The sequence below is a fragment of the Heloderma suspectum genome, chromosome 4 (genome assembly GCF_057233095.1).
Source record: "Heloderma suspectum isolate Gila_16-S chromosome 4, 16-S_ref, whole genome shotgun sequence".
NCBI lineage: Eukaryota > Metazoa > Chordata > Lepidosauria > Squamata > Helodermatidae > Heloderma > Heloderma suspectum.
The window spans coordinates 67,764,613-67,782,036 of record NC_139461.1 but is presented as its reverse complement, the minus strand read 5'-3'; positions in this window follow the sequence as shown (position 1 = coordinate 67,782,036).

The window sequence follows — 17,424 nt, the reverse complement described above, 5'->3', positions numbered from 1 at the left end:
GCTTGGAAGGTGGTACTGGGCAATGCTGCAGGGGGAAGTGGAATTGGCAAAAATCACCTTGTGGCCCCCTTCCTTTGGTGGGAAGCCTCCACTGGATCCTCATTCCCTCCACAGATGGAAGGAGCCCTTCTGTTCATGGAAAGGTAACTCTGGCCCCAACCCCATGTTGCCGACATAGTATGAGTTCATGCATAGCCATATCCTCAGAGTATCCTCTCTAATATACTAATACTTAGGATGCTGAAACTGGTGGTAAATCATGACTGGGCATTGACAGGGTCGAATTTATCTTGTTCTCATGCTTGATTTGAAATTTGACCTCTGTAGTGTCAAAATGGCCAGTTCAGCGGCACCTTGTATGCCACTGCCACCAAATTCAGGAGCATGGTGGGGGCTGCATGTTGCCCACCCCTAGGCTAGATGGACCAATGGTCTGACTTAGGATAAGGCAGCTCCCTACGTTCCTGTGTTCCCACCCAAGGTGTGGGAGCTCTCTCCATTCCAAAACATAACTACATTTCTGGCTTCCACTACAAATTCCTACCCCCCTCCTACAAGCCAAGATTAGTTCAAGCATGTGAAGTGCATCTCTCACATGGAAACCCATCCTTGTCTGGTTTAGATTATTTGGGTTTTTTTTTCTACTAGGGTTCTGGCTGCTATTGTGTGCATGTTTGCCCAGCTTCTGCCGCTGTATATAAAATGTCCCATTTTCAACTTTGTCTAGGCATCTTGGTTCTTTGTAGCACATTCAGCTTTCTATATTGTGAAAAGATACCCTAAGATCTTTAGTAAATCCATGAGTCAGAAGCCAGATTAAGAAGCAAAGAGAAGGTGGCTCAATAATTTTAAAGTTATGTCCAGAACATTTTTTCTTGTGATTTACCAGATTAAAGGTGCAATCCTATATATGTCTACTCAAAAGTAGGTCCCATTGAGTTCAGTGGAGCTTACTCCCAGGTAAGTATGTATAAGATAGTCTAAATCAGAGGTGGAGAACTTTGGGAGGTCTGGGGGCCATATCTGTCCCCCAAATACTGTCCCGTGGGCTATACCCCATCCTGAAGGTGCTGAAAATGGGACCGAAAATAATATTTAAAAAGAAAATAGGAGTCCAGAGTGGTGGTGAAGCACCAAAGAGGTCAAAATTAGCGCAGCTCTGGGTGCAATTTTGTTTGCCATTTTTAATTTTTCAAAAATGGCATCCCCCTGAATGTTGTCCACCCCTGTCTAAAAAACCCTTCTGAAATAGGAAATGATGCTAAACTGAATTTAATATTGCAACTTAATAGATGCCTCCCCCTCTCTCTGCCGCACACACACATGTTCAATGAATATGTGAAAGGGAATTGGAGGCCCCTCCCCCAACACCATCTAGCCTTTGCTAATTTGGCAGAAGGTCTGAAAAGGGATCCTATTTGTGTAAAGCTCTACAAGTGCAGGTTCCCCCTTTCAGATATTGTACCAAATACATGGATGTCAGCGGTGTGGGATGGGGGAATTCTGTGAAGACCACTGTTATGTTTTATTTTACTGGTGGTACACTGTCATATTTGTACCAGCTACAAATTATATAGTTTAAAAAATGAATATTCCTATTGATGCCAAATGTTTTCCTTCTTTTAATGGGAAAACGTTACGGTTCTGCACACTCAGTGAGTTGGAGCCAGACTAAGCTTGTCATAATTAAGTTCTGTTGAGCTTACCCAGGATCCAACCCAGTAATTCTTATTATAAAACATAATCATCCAAGCTGTGGTCAAAATACGAGATAAAGGATATAAAAATGCCCTGATTCAGAGGCTGGTTTGCTGTTTGATGTGCATGCAGAATTGCTGCATTACAAGATGTACCTGATGCTATTTGCATTGCAAGATGCTATTTGCGTTGCCCTTATTTTCACCGTAGTCTACGTAAATCTTTACATAGACTACAGCGACCAAATAAGGAACGCGAATGGCGGCTCCCTATGGGGGCTGCCATTAGCGTACGTGCTTTTTTTTTTTTTAAAGTCACCCGTGATAGGCTACGTGATGATTAACGTAGCCTATCACGGCTGACTTTGCAGATCTAGCCGTGATAGGCTACGTTAATCGTCACGTAGCCTATCACGGGGGCGTTTTTTTTAAAAAAAAAAAAACTTTGGAGTTCGCGGCCGGGCGAGGCGGGAAGCCTCCTCCCCGGCCTGAATTTCGGCCGGGCGAGGCGGGAAGCCTCCCCCCCCCGGCCTGAACTTCGCAGGGGGAGCAGCGAAGCGCCTCCCCCCCACCGCGAACAAGCTTCGACGACAGGTAAGTGACTTTCGTCCACCCCTACAGAGGATTCTCAGCATGTGACAGAGGGCAGGTGGCTGAGAGCAGCTGCCCATCCTCTGCTTTGATCAGAGCAAAACAGAAGGTGGGTGGCTGCTCTGGAGAGCCTTGCTGGCTGCTCTCTTGCTGAGGCATTTTCCTCAGAAGAAGAGTAGGACCAGTGGGGCTTCTGGAGTTACCCACCCCAGTATTCCTGGCATTAGTATAAAACTGCTACCTGTCTCCTTCTTGCTTTCTTGTTGGCTTCCTTCTCTGAAAGGGGGAGGAAGCTGTGGCTCTCCAGATGATGTTGGACTACAACAGTCACGTTCCTTAACCATTGGCCATGCTGACTGGGGCTGATTGGAGTTGAGGTCCAGCAACTTCTGGAGGGCAACAGGTTCCCCACCTATGTGCATGTCATAGGGCTTCTCCACATGGAGCTTTTATCATGCTATTGAGATTGGTTACTCACAGAGGTTTGCAGGTCCTTTACATGATGGCGTCAACCTCCAGGGCTTGTCCTGCGCAAAATTACCTTTATCTAATTTTTTTAAAGATCGGAGACAATGAGCTATCAAATTACAGCACGTTGACTTTCCTCGTGAAAAGAGGAAATCCCGAAAAGAGGAGCTAGTCCACAGCACCATCTGTATAATGAAACACATAGAACACGCAGATACAGGGGGAAGTGGGGGAAGGGAAGTGCATGTAAAGGGACCCTGTCGTGATCCTGCATTTAAAACAGAAGCAGAAAACCGCAGTAAAGTTGCTGGATTTTTGCCTGGTGCAGAAATGCTCATAATGTCCAAAGTAGCTTTAAATATTACTGAATACATTGGAATAGTCCAGTTGTATCTTTCAAAGGGCCCACAAACTGCATAGCATGGCTGTCAGAAGCTAGTGCTGCATTTTTTCCTCTTTCCAGAACCAGTGTACTTTAGCAGTCACTGCATATGAAATCAGCTAGAAACCAAGCCCCAGATCTTGAACCGAACCATCAGTGTGCTCTGATACACACTTGAAGCTTCACTGCCCACAAATGCATCAAGCGATGGGACAGGTCTGTGCACACATCCCTTTATACATGCAAAGATTGCAGGAGATCTCCATGTACATGTTAAAGCTCCTGAATATGTCAGGATCCATTAGACTGGAGTGATGAAACAAATATTACAGCTGTGGTGCAAAATACATTTACCGTTACTAGTCTTGGGGCATAATTAAGCTGATCAATATAATTATGACTGATGTGGGGTGGGTTTTTTTTTTGGTACATTGCAACTTCCATACTGTTTTGGCTATGGTTACAGTTCTGTTTCACATGCAGCATTTCAGTTTTTATGGTAACCTCAACTATATCCAGTTCACATTTTCCAGATTCTTTTCAGGTTTTGTTTTTGCCTGAGTAAAAGGCTAAACTTCCAGAAAATCCTTCTTGACACACAATTCTCCCTGTTTCATAACTTTCCATGTTCCTTAGTTTCTATTGCCAACGCTGATAACTTTGTGATGAATTCTGGAAACGTCAAGAGTTCAACTCTTTCTAGTCTACTACTCTTTGTTAAAGAAGTTCCACTTCTTTAACAAAGCCCTGTAGAGAAGTTTTGAAGGGAAATGGAAGAGAGATTGCTTAGGACTCTTGGAAGCCTCTTAGCAATATACCGATAAACTTGTGTCTAGGCTATATGTCAGACTACAGGTTCCATTCAACAAACAAACAAGCTTGATGTCAGGAAATAGGATTCTAGCCTAGTTTCCTCCCTGACATGCTAGCTTTCTATGTGCAAGGATTATTATTTTTATGGAGGAACATTTCACCCCTATGAGTCCTTAACTGCAGCTTGAAGCGATACTTCCCAGGCTCAGGTATATTGCCTCAGTGAGAAATGGACTTATGGCGATAACAGGGAGGGATGTTGTGGATCTTTATGGGAGGCTGCCCCAAAGTTGTCACAAGGAGTAGGGAAAGCTCTGGCATGTTTAACATGGGCCACTGCAGTGCAGTGATGGGCAGCACCCCCTTCCCTCATCTCCTCAAACTACTCTCTGTGATTTTTCCCTGAGCTGAAGGTGGGTGAGCCTGTATGGCCGCTGGGGAAGAACGGGTTGGCTGCTGTCCTTTCCTTCACTCGTGGTGCTTGTTGCTTTTTTACATCTGTAAGGAGTGCAGCAGAACTAGTTTCAGCTTAACTGAATTAAAACTCACTAAAAGATCCACACATTATAGGCATGATCTAAGATCATCATCATTTAAGATATATCATCATCAAGCCTTGCCCTTTTATGGGTGACTGTTCATGACCTATGGAAGCCAGAACTAATGGGCTCAAAGGGAGCTGTTAACCCAGCAAAGAGGAGGCTGAAGGCTTTTTATGCACTCTGCCAGTTCCTCCTCTTCCTGATCGTCTGAAGCTCATTGCTCATAGCTTGGTCTTTTTCCTCCTCCTCAGTAGACCCTTTCTGCTGAGTAGCTCTCTCCTCCCAAGTAGACCCCTGATGATAGAGCCTTCTGCCAGCCAAATGGGTGCTCTTCCAATGATTCTGAGTTTGTCACCAGGATTGCTGCCACCTTTGCTCTGGAGGCCTGGGGGGGATGATCAAGAGATCAAGACAGGTCTCAAAGAGGTGTTTGGAGAAGAGAAGATTACACAGAGACAAGGAATTATAACCAGTGAGTGGAAATTGCAGGGAAGCCGATTTAAGGCTTAACATCAGGAGAAATTTCCAAACAGTGAGAGCTGTTCAGCAGTGGAACAGATTGCCGCAGGAGGTGGTAGGTTCTTCTTAACTGGAAGTATTTAAGCAGAGGCTGGATGGCCATCTGTCAGGGATGCTGTCGCTGCACCCTGAAGTGCAGAGGCTGCATTGAGCAGGGGGTTGGATTAGTGGATCTCTGAGGCCCCTTCCAACTCTATGATCCTATGATTGGGAAGCCCTGGTGAGGCATCCTTTTGACTGAGCTCCTCAGGTTGCCTTTGGTCTGCTGCAGATGCTCCCAGGTCTTCCATAGGAGCAAGGTTTTCTGCAGAATCCCAAACCTCTTCCTCTGAAGAGTGTGGGTCAGGCAGGATCCTGACAGCAAGACACTGTCAGATCCAGGGATTGCTTGTGGGTGCTTCCCCAAATGGTTTAGTGCACAGTGCACAACCTTGCCCCAAGGACCACAACATGCAGTGCGGGGGGGGGGGCAGGGGCATATGTGCATGTGTGTGCACATACACATGCTCGCATGCACATGCACAAGCCTGGTGTTTCTCTTGCTAGAGCTACCTCGTCGGAGATGAAAAGAAAGGAAAGAGTTTCCCTTGCTAGCGCTAGCACTAGCAAGGGAAACCCTGGGCTGTCCCGCCACAATTTTTTACTGTGGCAGTAGATGCAGGGTGGCTGGTGGGCCGCCATTAAAGGCTTCCATGCAGCCCGCAGGCCTCACTTTTTGTACCTCTGGTTTAGGAGGAGAGAATGGCCCTACATGAGAAATGGGGTGTAGGCACAGACTTGTCCTCTGCAATGATGTGAATGTAGGAAGCCTGCACGTGGAGGCCCAGTGTTCACCACAGCGTACATCGGAGTCTAAAGCAGGCCCATATAAAAAACACAACTAGCCCAAGGCAATACATGAAAAGAGTTGCGAAGACTTCATCTTGTTCCTGCAACCACTTTACTCCATGAAAAGATATTTTACTTCCATTCAAAGAGTGCACAGTCTTTTCCTAACAGCTTTGCATGACGTTAGTGCCTGACTCTCCTGAAATGGTGAGATGTAAGGATTTTGATCTGAAAGATTCCATATACAGTGGATTCAGAGAAGTAATATCCAGGTAATCCAGGTAACGTCACATTCATTTATTTGTCATTCTTTTTCTTCTTTTTAAGTCCACTATTTCATGTAGTAGTCTTCTACATTGTCAGGAGTACTTCCATCCTGACCATAACTACGTTCACGTGGAAATACAAATCCCATTATTTAAATGGGACTTACTTCCAAGTAACAATGCTTAGGATCACTTAGGACAAGTGTGGCAGGAATACTGTTATGATGACACATGATACTTCTTAGATAAATGTCACAGTTTCTACAACACTGTATTGATGAGAAGGTACTGAAATATTCTGTTTATTACCTACCAACTGATGGCAATGATCCCCTAGTTTGCTGCAAGCTCAACAGAGCTCAAGTATGTTCAAGTGGTCTACTGTATATGTAAAAATCTTCAGCCCAAATGCTTAACCTCCGCACCACACATGCGTACTTCCCTGTGATTTTATGTCTTTGCACATATTCGTAGTTTCATCTTTTTTCAGATATGAGAGACCAGCTTAATGCCATCTCCTAAATGAGTTGCTGCCCCCAGGTTAAATTTTGGCAGCTTCCAATTTTTATGCCTCACCACTGCACCGTATGCACTTCTCCAGTGTGTTAGCTCAGAGGTGGGCAACCTGTCACACATGGGCCACATGTGGCCCATGAGTTTCTTGAATGTGTCCCCTAGCATCTCCTACTTCTTCCTGGGCTACAGTGAGAGACAAACAAGCCATGGAGGTCTTTCACTGTTCTAACCTCCATGGTTTCACTCTTATTCTTAATTTTGAAAGAGAAATCACAGAGCATGGCCTTTTAAACAGAAACAATAATTGGGGCATAGATAATTTGTTGTTCGGTCGTTAAGTCGTGTCCGACTCTTTGTGACCCCATGGACCATAGCATTCCAGGCCTTCCTGTCCTGCGCTCTCTCCCGGAGTGTGCTCAAGTCCATATTCATTGCATTGGTGATGCTATCATCTCATCCTCTGCCGTCCCCTTCTCCTTTTGCCTTCAGTCTTTCCCAGCATCAGGGTCTTTTCCAGGGAGTTTTCTCTTCACAGGAATAGATAATAGATTTATTTAAATTTATTTTATTTACAACATTTGTATAGCACAATAAAACCCTTTAGGGGAGTTCTCCTGATTAAGACATTCTGGATTATTTATATCAGATAATGAGTCTGTGGAATAGATATTCAAGTGCCCGGTGTTATTTTCAGCTGCCTTCCATGAGAAAGATTCCTTAAGTGGTTCTGATGAAGCAATGAAATAAGATATAATCCAGGGATCTTGTCATCCCAGTTCCAGCCCACTTTGGGATGCTGTGTTTATGTGCAGTTTACCATAGTGATTTTTGACTACGGCATATGTATCTATTTTTACATGTTTTTCATGTATCATTGTAACACGTTGTATTGTAATTTTTCCAATATCACAGTACTCACTTTGTCCATTTGTTATGGCTTCTATTGACTTGGTTTGTGGATCCAAATTAGTCATACTTAGAGTAGACCCACTAAAATCATTAAGTCATGTTGATTTCAATGGGTCTACTTGAAGTATGACAAAGTATGGATCCAACCCAAATACTGAATCACATTTTCCAAAGTATATTGTGCAAATCTCTCTATACTTATACCAAAAACACTATTCTGAAAACTTAACTGTGTACCACAAATGGGAAATACCATATGCTGGCTTTTAAAAAACCAAAGCACAACTGGGCAGAAAGTCCTAGACAGGTAAGGTACGTGTACTACTACTAATGATTTTTTTCTGTTTAAAAGGTCACGTTCTGCATACACATCTTCCTTAAGTATTTAAGCAAGACACACATCTGTAAAACCAGAAGTTTGTTCAAATCTGTCCATCACTGTTTGCCTCTCTGGAAAGAAGAGTCACCCGGATTCCCTCAAGTGAAGAATTAGATATACTATTTTAATACAAAGGGAATCTGATAATCACCCTCCTGTTTTATTTATAAAATACCTAGCATTGAGTAGTTCTCCCTACATCTTATAATTTAGCAAGAGGGCTGTTCTTTATTTAAAGAGACTACTAATACAGTGAGGGGAAAAAACTTCTTTCCTTGAAAAATATGAACAGTTCCTAAGTTGTAATGTCCCTGCTTGGAAGTGTCTTCTCTTTTGCTTGGAATTCATTCCTGCTTAGAGATTTGGCACGACAAAATAAATATTGAATGCATATGTCTGTGTAACTCCTCGCTCACGGAAATAGATTTTGGGGAACTGTCATTGGCTCTCTATGCCAGTGGTAGAGATGGCTCTCATGGACAAATGGCAGGGGAGTGGGGTGAGGTGGGGGCAGGGAAAATAAGCTGTTTTTAGTGCTGACTCTTTGGGGCTGAGGAGATAAGTACTACTGCTTTGTTTGTTTGTTTTTAAAAGAACAGGAGAGTAGGAAGAGACACTCTGGATGATCTTGCCGATTGGTGAATATCAGAACTCATCTACCATTGGATTATAAGAAGACATCTGCTATTGGATTACTAGTCCTGAAATTTGAAACATACTTATATTGCAACTCATAGGACATTTCTACAGCAGGCTAAAATCCTGCAACTTTACTGGGGCTTTCTGCTTTTATTTTAAATGAAAGATCATGATGGGCTCCCTTTACATGCACTCCCCCCCTTTCCCCCTTATCTGCATTGTTCTATGTGTTCCATTATACAGTGAATAGATAGTACTGTGGTCTAGCTCCTCTTATTGTGGGATTTCCTCTTTTCATGAGGGAATGTCAGGGTTGGATCTGAGCCGCATAGAGTCCCAAAGTAGCTCTGATTCTGCGGAGGAGATAGAGTCCATGGGAGAGGAACCCTCTCAGGTTTCAGAGGCACAGCTGGAGGGGGAGGCCCCCCCTGCTCACATTCCTGGGAGCGATACTGACCTAGGCATGGAAAGGGAGGGACAACTTGAGCTTTTAGACGCGAGGCACAGGCGCAGGTACAAGAGAGAGGTTGCGGGAGCCAAGCTGAGGCGCTCAGCCCATTTGCCTCGACGTCAGCAGCTGTGCCCCAAGACCCAAGGGAAGGGGGGAGAATTTCCCCTCCTACTCCTTAAGTTCAGAGAGTTGCTGCGCTTTTCTCCAAACGGAGACCAACTGACGTCCTAACCCTTAGAGACCCCTGGTAGGCTGTTCCTTTGTATTTCCTCTGAGTCTCAGGCAATTAGCAACTAATCCCTTAAAATGCTCAGGGCCAAGCCACACACTATGTTAAACATGCCTTTGCATTAGCAAACATTAGAGTTTCACTCCATCAGCATATCTATTTCTTGCATAAGCTGGAACACAAAGATACAAAGGGAAGAATAGGCTTAGATCAGTTTGGGTGTTAATTCTTTTTTGTAGAATTTTATATGGCCCAGACCTGGCAACCCTTCTCTACTGATCTGGCCCAACACATGGAGGAGAGTGAGTGTGCACAGCTTCTCCTCACCCACAGTATATCACAACTGCTTCTGACATCCCCATTTGTACATCCGGGCATGGAACCTCCAAATCTATTAAATGGGCATAGGCATAAACTGCATGGTTGATTAGTCAGATATCTGGAAATCAGTCTGCACTCATAAAGCCCACTGACAGGTACCTCTTTCTTCTCATCCATGTGGGAACAAATTATACCAACAGCAGAGCTACAAAGAAATCATGTCAGACTTTGAAGTTTTGGGAAGGAAACTCAAGAACTTTGGGGACCAGATAGTTTTCTCATCCATTCTTCCAGTAGTTAGAAGAAGGATAGAAAGGGAAAGGAAAATACTCCAGGTGAATGACTGGCTATGAAGGTGGTGCCAATGTGAGAGATTTGGATTCTTGGACCATGGGTTATACTTCCTGGAAGATGGACTGTTGGCAAGAGATGGATGGCACCTCACGAGGGCTGGGAAGAGTGTGTTTGGTCACAACTTGAAGAACTTAATCAGGAGGGCTTTAAACTGAATCCTACAGGGGAGAGAGATGTAAAGTTGGGGGTAACAATGGATGAAGGCTCATGCAACACAATGGAGAGAACAGCTCTAATAGTGCCCAATAATAGTCTTTAAAAAAAAAAAGCCGCCAGACTATAAAGCAGATGGTCTTCAATGTCTATATACTAATGCCCTGAGTACGGGAAACAAACAGAACAAACTTGAACTCTTAATATGGGAGGGAAATTATGACTTGATAGGTGTAACTGAAACTTGGTGGGATGACTCCCATGACTGGAATACAGCAACTGAAGGATATACATTGTTCAAAAAGAACAGAAGGAACAGAAGGGGAGGTGGAGTTGCACTATATGTTAAAAATACATATCTCTGCACAGAAATACAGGAAGATGAGCTTGGTAGCCCCATCGAGAGCATCTGGGTTAAATAAATGGAGCAAAGAATAAAAGGAACATGGTGGTCGGAGTCTACTACCAGCCACCCAATCAAGGAGAAGACGAGGATGAAACTTTTGAAAAGCAAATTGCCAATGTTTCTGCAAAACATGGCTCCTCCAATAAATTCCTGACTTGTGTTGCAGATAACTTCCTCCTACACAAAGTGGAGGAAGGAACTAGAGGAGTGGCTATCTTTGACTTGATCCTAACCAACAGAGATGACCTAGTGGATAAAGTAGCAGTTACAGGAACTCTGGGGAAAAGTGGCCATGTTATACTTGAGTTCTTGATTCTAAAGGAAGCGAAAGCCAAGTGCAGCCAAACATGTACCCTGGATTTTAGGAAAGCCACTTTGAATAAACTCAGGACACTGATAGGTAAGGTCTCATGGCAAGTGGCTCTAATGGGAAAAGGAGTCCAAGATGGGTGGGAGCTTTTAAAAAAGGAAATTCCAAACAATTCCAACAAGAAAAAAGGGTGAAAGACAACAGAAGAAGTGAATGTGTCTTCACAAAAAGCTTAGAGATGAGCTGAAAACAAAAAAATGACAGATACAGGAAGTGGAAGGAACACCAAGCTACAAAGGAAGAGTACAGGCAGGTAGCACAGAATTGCAGGGATGTCGTCAGGAAGGCTAAAGCTGAGAACGAGCTGAGGTTAGTGGGGCATGCTAAAAGCAACAAAAAGGCATTCTTCATATAGGTATGTAGTAAAAAAACAGAGGAAAGAAAAGATGATTCAACTAATAAGTAAGAATGGCAAAATGATGACAGATGACAAAGAAAAGGCAGAAGTGTTCAATTCCTACTTTGGCTCAGTCTTCTCCTGAAAGAAGGTCTATGACCCCCCCTGGCAAAAGCTAAGTACAGGCTGAAGGGGCAGGATTGCAGCTTGAGATTGATAGACATATAGTCAAGGAACACCTAATTACTTGGAATGAGTTCAGATCTCCAGGGCCAGATGAACTGCATCCTAGAGCAATAAAGGAACTGGCAGAAGAGCTCTCAGAACCACTGTCTATTATCTTTGAGAAATCATGGGGGATGGGTGAAGTGCCAGATGACTGGAGGAGGGCTAATGTTGTCCCTCTCTTCAAAAAGGGCAAAAAGGAGGAACCTGGGAACTATAGACCAGTCAGTCTGACATCAATCCCTGGGAAAATTCTGGAGCAGATGATAAAGCAATCAGTCTGCAAGCACCATAAAAACAATGCAGTGATTATGCAAAGCCAACATGGATTTGTCAAGAACAAATCCTGCCAGACGAATCAGATCTTGTTTTTTTGATCAGGTAACCTCCCTTGTGCACTATGGGAATGCTGTGGACATAATATACCTCAACTTCAGCAAAGCTTTCAACAAAGTCTCCCATGATATCCTGATTAGCAAACTAGCTCAAAGTGGGCTAGATAAAACAACAATCAAGTGGATCCCTAGTTGGCTACAGAATCGGACTCAAGGAGTGCTTATCAATGGGATCTTCTCAAACTGGGGAGAGGGAATGAGCAGGGTACTTCAGGGCTCAGTCCTGGGCCCAGTGCTCTTCATTTTTATTCATGACTTAGATGAGGAGGTACAGGGAATGCTTATCAGATTTTCTGATGACACAAAATTGGGTAGGATAGCTAATACCTTGGAAGACAGAAACAGAATTCAAAGTGATCTTGACAGACTGGAGCGCTGGGTGGGCAGAAAACAGCAGAATGACATTTAATAGGGATAAATGCCAAGTTCTGCACCTAGGAAGAAGAAACCAAATGCACAGTTACAAGATGGGGGATACTTGGCTCAACAATACTACAAGTGAGAAGGATCTTGGAATTGTGATAGATCACAAGCTAAATATTAACCAACAATGTGCTGTGGTTGCAAAAAAGGCAAATGCTATTTTGGGCTGCATTAATAGAAGTATAGCTTCCAAATCATGTGACCTACTAGTTCCCCTCTACTCAGCACTGATTAGGCCTCATCTTGAGTACTGTGTCCAGTTCTGGGCACCACACTTTAAGAAGGATGCAGACACATTACTATTTTAAATGTAGCAGGTCAACCATGCAAACTTCACCAATGCACATTGGATTGTACGCATGTGTTTGGACATTCTGTATACAGATGGTGAGCAAAATGGGTGTGGAAAAGTAGCATGACCTCATGATGCAGGACCTGAGAAGCAACAAGGCCTCTGATGCAGAGGAGGAGGAACCAGCTGGATCAGGAAGACCATTAGTGGATGAGTGGGAGGGTACTATTGTACTCTTGCCCTACATGTGGTTTCCCACAGGCAGCTGGTTGGCCACTGTGTGTTTAGAATGCGGGACTACACAGATCCTTGGTCTTATCCAGCATGGGTCTTCTTGTGTCTTCAAGGAGTAGACGAACTGAACCAAAACCAAGGCCCTGACACTAAGTATAAGCCAGAGCCTGTCAGCCAGGAGCCCTCCAGACTGGGACTCCTGAGTAGCATCCGAATGAGACAGCTTACCCAGAACAATCTATCTTCTTTACACTGGGGCCTTACACTCCCCAGTGCCTTCTCACTAGGGCATGCCACCCACAAAGCAGGGGCTGACTGAAAGCTAATGCTGTGCTAGGGTCCTAACCAGAGAACTACACCATTGAGGCTTTCTTGTCTTCAAGAAGGGGGAGGAGTCTGGGGTGGGGCTAATCTAGTCCAGGAGGGATAAAAGGCCATAATTGAACTCCAGATCTTGTTGGAGCAAGTTGTCAGGTTGGAGCTATTCAAGATGCTACAAGTCTAGATTGGCCCTAACTGCCCCTGCCTGACTCTGTCTGCCCCATGGACTCCCACTTGTTGTTGGGACAGGATATGTGCACTTGGGGTGAGGTGGCTGGCTGGCTGCCCTTGAAGGCAAGGATCATGTGGGCCTTGCCATCAAAGGTAGTCCCTTCCCCACCCCTACCCCAGGGAGCACATCACATCCAAGCAGAATTGGATGGCCTCAAGCTGTGATGTGCTCCCTGCTCCAATTCTGCTCACAGAAATAGAGCAGGGGTGCTCATTTATGCGAGTAGCCATACCCCATTTCATGACACTCCTAGATTTCAGTATTGCTTTCTTTTATCTCCCATCTAACCGACACTTGCTGAGAAAGAGAGACAGAGTTTGCATAAAGCAGAGTTCTGTTTAGGTCATGAACCAAGTCAGTTGTCAGGTAATATAGTAGGACAGAACTTTCAACCAATTTTTGTTCTTTGTGCAGTGCACTGCGGTTATTTCAATCTCTGCAACATAAGCTGTACAAATGTCTTTTAAAACACCGAATTCCACATGTGGAAACTGGAAACGCTATAGGACAATTGCAGAAGTTATTCTTGACTGGAGATTCAAGTTCTTCACAGTCAATGTTCTCTTGAACATCATGGTAGGGCAAATAGGGTCAGCACTGGAAAAAGGCCTTCAGCTATGGATACACCTCAGAATAATAACCAATTCACTCTTTTTTTATTATTTTGGTACTATCTGGGGACACTAGCATGGGAAAGCTCACAGAATGCTCTCAGTCATTTTGAAGATGTGCTTCAGAAGGCAACCACTAATCCTTTTTCCTGGGTTCAAAGAATTCCTCCAAAATGACATGCTGCATTTATAAATGAGTCATATGGTGGGACACTTAGACCTCACACTCACAGTCAAACTACATGTTACATTAACAGTGGCAAATGTCTTTCTTTAGTGGGGAAAAAAAGCCACAGGGGTAGGGCAATCAGGATTAGAACCATGGCATGGGGAGGTGAATTTTACCCCTACCCCCACATTTTCACATCAAAACTCACCACTGCCCTTGATCTGCTATTTTCCTTGGAGTGTGCTATTTTATGAGAATATTTATCTTTGGGACAGCAATGACTTTTTCCTTCTCAAAAAGCAACACTCTGTTCTCCATTAGTCTAGGAAAAATGCAGTTTGATGTGGGCAAAATTTAATAGAAGGGTTTCAAAGTGTTTTCCACACAGAAATGATTTCTGATTAACATATCCAAAACCTGCCAAAATTGAAGCATAGGAACACCCTCAAATTTACATTTCAGAATGGTGGCCATGTGCTAATCTGCTGGTAAGTGTAATTACTCCTTAAACTTTTATGTTTCAATTTTGTAATGTCCCAGTGACCAGCAATTAATTGTAAATGTCTGAGAAATATGCAGCCCCAGGAACATGGTTGGGGTCACGAAGAGTCGGACACGACTGAACGACTGAACAACAACAACAACAAGGAACATGGTAGTCTATGCAGCCTCAAGCTATAATAGCTCCTCTGTAGCTTGGTCATGTATAAGAAATCTAATACCATGTTCCTGGGCCTGAATATTTATTAGACCTTTACAATTAATTACCAGTCACTGGGACATTACAAAACTGAAAAATCAACATTTAAGGAGAAATTACACTTACCTGTAAATTAACATACAGCCACCACTTTGAAATGCGAATGTGAGGGCATTCCTATTTTTCGATTCTAGCAGATTTTGGATATGTTAATCAGCTAAAATTTCTGAGTGGAAAACACTTTCCAACTTCTCTTAAAAATTGCCCATGTTCATCCCCCCCCCCCCCCCCCGGTAACTTTCCTAGACTACAGTGCAAACAGCTTTGGAAGCTTTTGCTTGAGGGCTGGCCCGGCTGGGGGAGTCAACATTTTCCTGACATTCAGGGATGGATCAGTCTCTTTCCAGTCCATGTCAGTTTCTCATGCATTCATTCCATCCCATTTCTGTATTAATCTGCTATTTTTAAGAACTGCATGAAAATTCATCTTTACATGTATTAAAAAAAAAAACCAGTTTAACATATGTCCGCATAACTACACATTTCTAAACATATTTTATCCCAAAGTATGCATTTCTAAATGGATTTTATCCAAAAATATGCATTTTATACACATTTTGGTGCATTATTTTAACCAAGAATTGAATTTGGATCTGCACATTAGGCCAAGAGATGCAGAGCAGATCAGTTCATATCAGAATTCTCAAAGAATGAATTCTTCAAGCATCCCTACTCAGGAACACACTGTATGGTTATCTATATCATGCTGTATGTATCCAGATCTAACATCTTTTCCATGTTGTTGCTAGGAAAAGAAAAAGAAAAAAAGCCCAAACAAACCCAAAGGTCCCATAGGACAATAATAAATGTACTATTTATCTCAGACGTAAGTTTTCTCCAGAGGTTCAGAATGTTATTGAATCCTTTCCCCTATATACCTGTATATTAAAAAGAACCATAGACTCAAGTAGCCTCAGTGGCACAGAGTGCCTTCTACCAACTTTAGCTGCTGGCCCAGCTACGCCCCTATCTGGACAGGGACAACCTGACTTCAGTTGTCTATGCTCTGGTAACTTCCAAGTTAGATTACTGCAATGCGCTCTACATGGGGCTGCCTTTGAAGACTGTTCTAAAGCTGCAGCTTGTGCAAAATGCAGTGGCCAGACTGATAACAGGGACAAGACAGTCCAACCATCTAACACCAATTCTGGCCTGCTTGCACTGGCTGCCTGTACCAGTGCAGATCCAAATTGGGTCCAAGCCCAATCCAAGGTGCTGGCTTTGACCTATAAAGCCTTACATGGCTCGGGACCACAGAACCTGATGGAACACCTCTCCTGCCATGAACTAGCTCTGCTTTCAAGGCCCTCCTCTGAGAGCCTCATCTCAGGGAGCCTTGGAGGGTGGCAACAAAGGAGAGGGCCCCCATTTATCTCCCTGACAAGGCCCGCCTGGTGCCAACATTATCATCTTTTTGGAGCCAGATTAAAACTTCTCTCTTCTCTCAGGCATTTGGCAGCATATAAGGAGTCTTTTGATCAGGTCCTGGATAGTCTCTGACTGGTTGTTTTTAAATTGTTTTAGATACATGTTGTTGTTGTTTGTGCTGTTTTATGTCCGTATGTGAATGGTTTTATACTTTATATAACGTATTTTAATGGGGTTTTGTTTTTTGTGTGAACTGCCCAGAAAGCTTCAGCTATGGGGCGGTATAGAAAAAATAATAAATGAAATGAAAAACCACTGAATCAGTGGCTTTAGAGAATAAGGCTGCTTAAAGATGCTAGGTAGGATATAATATATTTGTCAAATTTTGAGCCCTTGATACAGTGATCTCATTTCATTGCTCACAAATTTTCCACTAGTATGTATGAAGTGCATCGAGTCGAGTTATAGATGAATACTCATCCAGCAGCACTCGAAATGATCATGCAGACTGCAACCTGAGTTGTAATGGAACACTCAAAGATGACAGGCAGGAGGGATTAACTTGGTTATTTCAAATACCATTGTATTGCCCATGGACAGGACTTAACTGTGGGTGACTCATTTTAATTATTCCGTCACATGCAAAATCATTTGCTGCTGTCAGCAACATGCGTCTACCATGTCAGAGTTATATATAGATTCAAATAACATAAACTTATTAAGAGAGAAAACAAAAGAAATATCATCAATGTCAGTATTGCAAATATATGATCTCATTGTTTATTTTTTATTTTTAAAAATATAAATCTGTGACGTTACAAGCACAGCTGTCAGTTGTGCAAGATGATGCACCAAGAAAACATCAAATTATACTTCTTCTCAATCTACTTACTAATTTCTCAGTTAAATTTAAGATGCTATTTTCATTTCCAAAACTCATGGAGGGCAGCAGTGGCAGTTGAATGAGAACATGGGAAAAAGTGTTCTCAGCAAGAGGAGGTTCAGATGACCCCCCTCCACAATTTGAAAGAATGTGTAGGATCTGCAGGCCACATATGTCAGCCTTGCCCTCTGCCACCCCCTCTTCCAGTGCTTCAGTAGGTCACTGGAAACCTCCTAGGATTGGTTAGGAAAGACTTTGCCATTGCATAAAAAGCCTCATGCCTTATCAATAGACATTCCAAAGTTTTCTCCATCCCTTTATGTTCTAAACAGGACTATTTG